This window comes from Triticum urartu, chromosome 5A, assembly GCF_056163025.1.
Source record: "Triticum urartu cultivar PI428250 chromosome 5A, HENAU_Tu73, whole genome shotgun sequence".
NCBI lineage: Eukaryota > Viridiplantae > Streptophyta > Magnoliopsida > Poales > Poaceae > Triticum > Triticum urartu.
In genome coordinates, this window is record NC_141877.1 from 684525934 (window position 1) to 684534818 (window position 8885).

General features: G+C 46.1%; 1 long non-coding RNA gene across 1 annotated transcript; it reads right to left on the bottom strand.

Annotated features, from left to right (window-relative positions):
• Nucleotides 1-4077: 4077 nt before the first annotated feature.
• On the bottom strand, nt 4078-8161 carry LOC147974168 (uncharacterized). The gene is made up of 2 exons (XR_015603726.1): nt 8086-8161; nt 4078-4288 (listed from the first exon to the last, which is right to left on the bottom strand). It is a non-coding gene; the product is annotated as an uncharacterized LOC147974168 (long non-coding RNA).
• Nucleotides 8162-8885: the final 724 nt, after the last annotated feature.

Sequence of the window (8885 nt, forward strand, 5' to 3'; positions counted from 1 at the left end):
ATGAGGCGTCTTGATCTATCTCTATAGATCTTGATGCCTAATATATAAGCAGCTTCTCCAAGGTCCTTCATTGAAAAACTCTTATTCAAGTAGGCCTTAATGCTGTCCAAGAGTTCTATATCATTTCCCATCAAAAGTATGTCATCTACATATAATATGAGAAATGCTACAGAGCTCCCACTCACTTTCTTGTAAACGCAGGCTTCTCCATAAGTCTGCGTAAACCCAAACACTTTGACCATCTCATCAAAGCGAATGTTCCAACTCCGAGATGCTTGCACCAGCCCGTAAATCGAGCGTCGGAGCTTGCACACCTTGTCAGCATTCTTAGGATCGACAAAACCTTCCGGCTGCATCATATACAATTCTTCCTTAAGGAAACCATTAAGGAATGCCGTTTTGACGTCCATTTGCCATATCTCATAATCATAGAATGCGGCAATTGCTAACATGATTCGGACGGACTTTAGCTTCGCTACCGGCGAGAAAGTCTCATCGTAGTCACCCCCTTGAACTTGTCGATAACCCTTAGCGATAAGCCGAGCTTTATAGATGGTCACATTACCATCCGCGTCTGTCTTCTTCTTAAAGATCCATTTATTTTCTATGGCTCGTCGCTCAATGGGCAAGTCAGTCAAAGTCCATACTTCGTTTTCATACATGGATCCTATCTCGGATTTCATGGCTTCCAGCCATTTGTCGGAATCCGGGCCCACCATCGCTTCTTCATAGTTCGAAGGTTCACCGTTGTCTAACAACATGATTTCCAAGACAGGGTTGCCGTACCACTCTGGTGCGGAACGTGTCCTTGTGGACCTACGAATTTCAATAGGAGGTTGATCAGAAGCATCTTGATCATCATCATTAACTTCCTCTCTAGTCGGTGCAGGCACCTCAGGAACATTTTCTAGAGTTGCACCATTTTCCGGTTCAAGAGGTAATACTTCATCAAGTTCTACTTTCCTCCCACTTACTTCTTTCGAGAGAAACTCTTTCTGTAGAAAGGATTCATTCTTGGCAACAAAGATCTTGCCTTCGGATCTGAGGTAGAAGGTATACCCAATAGTTTCTTTAGGGTATCCTATGAAGACGCATTTTTCCGACTTGGGTTCGAGCTTTTCAGGTTGAAGTTTCTTGACATAAGCATCGCATCCCCAAACTTTTAGAAACGAGAGCTTAGTTTTCTTCCCAAACCATAATTCATACAGTGTCGTCTCAACGGATTTCGACGGAGCCCTATTTAAAGTGAATGCGCCAGTCTCTAAAGCATAGCCCCAAAAAGATAGCGGTAAATCAGTAAGAGACATCATAGATCGCACCATATCTAACAGAGTGCGATTACGACGTTCGGACACACCATTACGCTGAGGTGTTCCAGGCGGCGTGAGTTGTGAAACTATTCCACATTTTCTTAGGTGTGTGCCAAATTCATGACTCAAGTATTCTCCTCCACGATCTGATCGCAGGAACTTGATTTTTCCTGTCACGTTGATTTTCAACCTCACTCTGAAATTCCTTGAACTTTTCAAAGGTCTCAGACTTGTGTTTCATTAAATAGATATACCCATATCTACTCAAGTCATCAATGAGGGTGAGAACATAACGATAGCCACCGCGAGCCTCAACACTCATTGGACCGCACACATCAGTATGTATGATTTCCAATAAGTTGGTTGCTCACTCCATTGTTCCTGAGAACGGAGTCTTGGTTATTTTACCCATGAGGCATGGTTCGCACGTGTCAAATGATTCGTAATCAAGAGACTCTAAAAGTCCATCTGCATGGAGCTTCTTCATGCGTTTGACACCTATGTGACCAAGGCGGCAGTGCCACAAGTATGTGGGACTATCATTATCAACCTTACAGCTTTTGGTACTCACACTATGAACATGTGTAGCATTACGCTCGAGATTCATTAAGAATAAACCATTCACCATCGGAGCATGACCATAAAACATATCTCTCATATAAATAGAACAACCATTATTCTCAGATTTAAATGAGTAGCCATCTCGAATTAAACGAGATCCTAATACAATGTTCATGCTCAAACTTGGCACTAAATAACAATTATTGAGGTTCAAAACTAATCCCGTAGGTAAATGTAGAGGTAGCGTGCCAACAGCGATCACATCGACCTTGGGACCATTCCCGACGCGCATCGTCACCTCGTCCTTCGCCAGTCTCCGCTTATTCCATAGCTCCTGCTTTGAGTTACAAATGTGAGCAACTGCACCGGTATCAAATACCCAGGAGCTACTATGAGTACTGGTAAGGTACACATCAATTACATGTATATCACATATACCTTTCGTTTTGCCGGCCTTCTTATCCGCTAAGTATTTGGGGCAGTTCCGCTTCCAGTGACCACTTTCCTTGCAATAAAAGCACTCAGTCTCGGGCTTGGGTCCATTCTTTGGCTTCTTCCCGGCAGCTTGCTTGCCGGGCGCGGCAACTCCCTTGCCGTCCTTTTTGAAGGTTTTCTTATCCTTGCCTTTCTTGGACTTAGTGGTTTTATTCACCATCAACACTTGATGTTCCTTTTTGACTTCTACCTCTGCTGATTTCAGCATAGCAAATACTTCAGGAATGGTCTTTTCCATCCCCTGCATATTGAAGTTCATCACAAAGCTCTTGTAGCTCGGTGGAAGCGACTGAAGGATTCTGTCAATGACCGCGTCATCCGGGAGATTAACTCCTAGCTGAGTCAAGCGGTTATGCAACCCAGACATAGTGAGTATGTGCTCACTGACAGAACTGTTTTCCTCCATCTTACAACTAAAGAACTTGTCGTAGACATCATATCTCTCGACCCGAGCATGAGCTTGAAAAACCATTTTCAGCTCTTCGAACATCTCATATGCTCCGTGTCTCTCAAAACGCTTTTGGAGCCCTGGCTCTAAGCTGTAAAGCATGCCGCACTGAACGAGGGAGTAATCATCAGTACGTGTCTGCCAAGCGTTCATAATGTCTTGTTCTGCAGGGAGTACAGGTGCGTCACCTAGCGGTGCTTGTAGGACATAATCTTTCTTGGCAGCTATGAGGATGATCCTCAGGTTCCGGACCCAGTCCGTATAGTTTCTGCCATCGTCTTTCAGCTTGGTTTTCTCTAGGAACGCGTTGAAGTTGAGGACAACGTTGGCCATTTGATCTACAAGACATATTGTAAATATTTTAGACTAAGTTCATGATAATTAAGTTCATCTAATCAAATTATTCAATGAACTCCCACTTAGATAGACATCCCTCAAGTCATCTAAGTATAACATGATAATTAAGTTAACTAGGCCGTGTCCGATCATCACGTGAGACGGACTAGTCAACATCGGTGAACATCTTCATGTTGATCGTATCTTCTATACGACTCATGCTCGACCTTTCGGTCTTCTGTGTTCCGAGGCCATGTCCGTACATGCTAGGCTCGTCAAGTCAACCTAAGTGTTTGCATGTGTAAATCTGTCTTACACACTATAGGAATCAACTACTTTGCCGTCCGCCGTGGGCATGAACGGCGGACGGCAAAGGCCTTTGCCGTCAGCCGCGGACGGCAAAAGGCTCCGGCAATGTAGGCTTCGGTAAACAGCTACTTTGACGTCTGCTACTGATGGCAAAGTCTTTGCCGTCCGCCGCAGAGGGCAAAGAGAGCTCGGCAGACGGCAAAGAAGGCGGATGGCAATAATTGCGCTGTCAGTCCGTTAAGTGGCTAACGGCAGGCCTTTGCCGTCCGCCGCTGACGGCAAACTTTCTAGTGTCTTGGCCGTCCGCCGTGTGATGTCATCTACACGTCACTACATGGCATGTTCTTTGCCGTCTGCCACTGATGGCAAAGTCTTTGCCGTCTGCCACTGTAGGCAAACTGGCCAAATGGGTCAGCTCCCAGGAAGCATAGCTGGATGCCACGTGTCTTCTTTGCCGTCCGCGGCAGACGGCAAAGAGCTTGTTGCCGTCGGTGGCAGACGGCAAAGAGCCTGCATATTGGCTCTTTTATCTGTTTTTTATTAAATCCAACAATTTTCATCACAATTATAGATGACATATATAGATATATTTCAAAAGGCCATTACAGAGCAACCATATAAGATATCCAACCATATATATTACATGCATCCAACACATAACTTCATCATAGTTCCATCATACATAACAAGTTCAACATAGAGGCATCCAACCATATATATTACAATAGTTTCATCCAACGATACATGCATAGTTCAACGATACAAAAAGAAACAGAGAAAGGGATAAGGAGCACTCCATCTATGCAAGCTTTCGTCAAGTGAATGAACTCTGCAAAATGAAAAATAAGAAAGTTAGAACAAGAAGAGTAGAACAAGAAGAAGGGTAGAACAAGAAGAAGACTAGAACAAGAAGAGTAGAACAAGAAGAAGACTAGAACAAGAAGAGTATGTCATTTATGAGTTAACTTACGTGAAATGGATCATATATGAGCTAACTAAGTTGAAATGGGTCGTTTATGAGCTAGCTAAGGTGAAATGGATCATTTATGAGCTAACTTAGTTGGAATGGGTCGTTTATGAGCTAGCTAAGGTGAAATGGATCATTTTTGAGGTAACTAAGGTGAAATGGATCGTTTTTTAGCTAACTTAGGTGAAATGGATCATTTATGAGCTAACTTAGTTGAAATGGATCGTTTTTGAGCTAACTTAGGTGAAATGGATCATTTATGAGCTAATTTAGTTGAAATGGATCTTTTTGAGCTAACTTAGGTGAAATGGATCATTTAAGAGCTAATTTAGGTGAAATGGATCGTTTTTTAGGTAACCTAGGTGAAATGGATCGTTTATGAGCTAAATTAGTTGAAATGGATCGTTTATGAGATAACCTAGGTAAGATTGGTCATTTTGGAGTTAACCTAGGTGAAATGGGTCATTTTAAAGCTAACGTAGGTAAAATGGATCATTTAGGAGCTAATCTAGGTAAAATGGGTCATTTTTGAGCTAACTTGGATGAACTGGATCATTTATAAGCTAACCTAGGTAAAATGGGTCATTTTAGAGCTAACTTAGGTAAAATGGATCGTCTATAAGCTAACTAAGCTAATTATGCAATTTTTGACATAAGTAAGCTAAGTACAGATCGTTTTAGAGCTAACTTAGGTAAAATGGATGGTTTTGGAGGTCAGTAAGCTTATTAATTCTTTTTGGAGGTGAAGAGGCTAAGTCTAGGTCATTATGGTAAGCATTGGAGGAAATAAAGCTAAGTCTAGGTCTTTATGCATGTGTTAAGCAAAACACTAGATAAACTTACCAAGATGTAGGAGGTGTAGGAGCGGGGTGGCTCGTGTCGGTAGCTCGAGAAGGATCGTGCGATGCTTGTCTGGAGTTACGCTACACCAAAGATCATTTCCAATGTCTTGTTAGCATGATGACACTCAAATGTTAAGACTAGCAAGTAATGTCCATTCAATAAAACTCACCGTGGTCCCAGGAGCAATCACTGGCATCGGCGGAGCGGTCTGACCTGTCTTCTCGCACACAGACTGCACATCGGTGGAGGGCTAGCCATTGTGGAGAGCACCACTCATCGACCAACACCTCCCAACAATCCATCCGATCCGCACACCATCTCGGAGGCGCCTAAGTTAGCAAATAGAAACTTGAGCGCTACGGCTAAGAATTACTAAACGAAGGAACTTAAGTAGAGAAGGCCTTAAGAATTACCTTCATGTACTACTCCTTACTCAGGAACTTATCGCGGCACGCCGGCTTGGTCTTCTTGATACCACGCAAGGCGTAGTAGTCTCGAACAGCCTGCACCCGAGCCTCGTGCCGTAAGTTCTGGAGTAGGCGCTTGCAGACGTTCTCGATAACATGTGCCGCGTCCTCCTCGTATCCCTCCTCACACCTGTAGAATGTCTGCAATCAAATGAGACAATATTGATTAGTACAATTAATAACTAGCTAGTTGAAGATTTTTAAATGTGTAAAGGAGAAATTACCCAAAACTTTCTGATCACCATGTCTGGCCTCGTGTCGCACACGACACCGTCAATAATCTCATCCGGCGGGGCCGGGGCAGCCACGTAGTGCTCCCAGCTCAATCCAAGCTCTGGAAGCCGACCCTCACCAGGCAACGTGACAAACCCCGGGAAGTTTTGCCGGCAAAGAACTCCAAGGACGGAGTTGGGCCGGCGGACACTATGATGGTGGTCCCAACCCCTGCAGCATGACAAGGCCAACGTATTAGTTATTTGAAAAAACGTGAATGCACAAGGTACAAAAATATTAAATGCACTTACGTACCTCTCCCCATCAGGGAAAATCAACCACCTCTGCTCGCGGGTCACCGGCACGGACGGGAGCCGTGTAGCACCACGCTGGTAGACGGTGCCCCCCTCCTCCTCAAGATCAGTCGGCTCCCCACCATCATCAGCATGGCCACTCGGCTCCTCGGGCTGATCCGGCCAGGTACCCCATCCGGACGTGTGCTCTTTGCATAATCTGTCCGGGGGGGAGATTGAGTGGAAAGACAAATACGGGCCAACAACTGTATTGGGCTGCCGTCATACCAAACACACTGAACCCATCCGTGCTGATGCCGACTAGAGGATGCCTCGGATCTGCCGCTTTGTCAGCATGTAATTCATCAAACTTTTTCCGCGCAACACCATCCGATGTGTGTACCATCATCAGATTCCCATCTGCATCTAGTTCGGTTCTTTTGCCTGTTTTGTGCCATGTCATCTGTCTGGCCGTCTCTTTGACCATGAAAAGACGTTGAAGTCTTGGTACGATTGGCATATACCGAAGAACAGTAACGGGGATTTTGGTCTGTGTCTTCTCACCCATACCGTTGTCTACCACAATATACCTGGAAGACTTGCAAATGGGACAATAGTTCAAGTCCGCATAGTCAAGCCAAAATAAGGCACATCCTTTCTCACAGGCATGTATCTTCTCATAGGGCATCTTCAGTGCACGGAGGATTTTGTCCGACTGGTACAGGTTTGCAGGCATTACATGGCCTTTGGGTAGAAAGCGTCCAAATACTGTCATAATTGCGTCATAGCATTCTCTGCCCAAGTTGAACTGAGCTTTCAGAGCCATTACTTGTGAGATGGCATCCAACTGACAAAGCTCAGTGTGCTCGTGGAGCGGACATTTCGAAGACTCCAAAATTTCATTGAAGGCCTTTGCAGATTCCTCCATCTCCTCGTCCGAATCCCGAGCATCATCATAGCCTTGCACCATGTTTTCCATCCCGGTACCATGCTCGTCGGTGCGACGACGATCCACCTCAGCTCGGTCACGTTGGGCAGACTCACCATGAAATGTCCACACCGTATAATCGGGCGTAAAACCACTCTTCTGCAGGTGTTTGCCCATTTCAGCCTCTGTCTTCTTTTCCCAATTGCCGCACCGGAAACAGGGGCACCAGGTTTTCTTTTGGCCATTTGCAAATGCGGCTTGCACAAACCCCTTAGTTTTTGTGAACCATTCAGCGCTCCATTTGTTCTGACCAGTGTGACCGGTATACATCCAAGCACGGTCACTCATCTTGACTTTCAGAGCTACTGGACACACAACAATTATATATGTAATTCACCATGTATATATTCATCAGTTGATCTACTTTGTCAATTGTATTACGTCCATGCAACCTACACTCTAATAGGTAATGATAGGTCCTAATCCCACCCGTGTATGTGTAGATTGGGTTTATTTTCCCATGCTATGCTCCGGATCCGACGCAAAATTTCGGTAGCACCTCCCCGCTGTTCTCCTGATACACGTCTCTGCAATAAACAGAGAGGATGTGTACCCGGAGAACAACAGGGGAGGCACTGACGAAATATATGCGTCGGATCCGGAGCAAAGCATATGGGAAAACGAACCCAATCTACACATACTCGGGCTGTCCATGGATAGCGTTGGACAATTCGAAAGAATCAAGGTTATATATATGCAAATGCATGCATATTTATAACTATGATGCTTTCGAACGGGAGACACATATTGGTTACGCATACTGATGATTCAAGACACATACATAGCTAGCTATCAAGTTTCATCGGAATAGATCAAATAATTAATGGGGGAGGAGGACTTGTCATTTGGGCTCACCCACGAACGAAGGGGCAGAGCTCGTCAAACGCACGGCGAGGTCGTCGAACACCAAACCTCGCAGCGATGAAACAACTGCACATTTAAAACTACACGATCAACACAATTATATATGATGTTTTCATAACAAAATCGAAAAATATATGACCTAACTAATAATTCACAAATATATGACCCTGTTAGCCTCTGGAAGGCCAAAGAACACCTTTACGGGAGGTGTCGGTGGTTGGGGTGTCCTGTCGGTGTCGGGGTGCCGTGTCGGGGTCGGGGTGCTGTTTCGGGGTCGGGGGGTCGGGGTGTCGTGTCGATGTCGGGGTAGTGCCGTGTCGGTGTCGGGGTGTTGTTTCGGGGTCGGGGTGTGGTGTCGGGGTCAGGGTGTCGGGTCAGGCTCGGGGTCGGGGTGTCGGGTCAGGCTCGGGGGGTCGGGGTGTCGGGGTCGGGGTGTCGGGTCAGGCTTGGGGTGTCGGGGTCAGGTTCGGGGTGTCGGGGTCGGGGTCGGGGTGTCGGGGTCGGGGTCGGGGTCGGGGTCTCGGGGTCGGGGTGTCGTGTCGGGGTCTGGGTACCGTGTCGGGTCGGGGTCGGGGTGTCGGCGTCGGGGTCTGGGTACCGTGTCGGGTCGGGGTCGGGGTGTCGGCGTCGGGGTCGGGGTGTCGGGTCAGGCTTGGGGGGTCGGGGTGTCGTGGTCGGGGTCTTCTTCTTCTTCTTCTTCTTCTTCTTCTTCCTCCTTTCCTTTTTCCTCTTCTTCTTCTCCTCCTCTCCTCTTTTTTCTTCTTCTTCTTCCTCCTTTCCTTCCTCCTCTT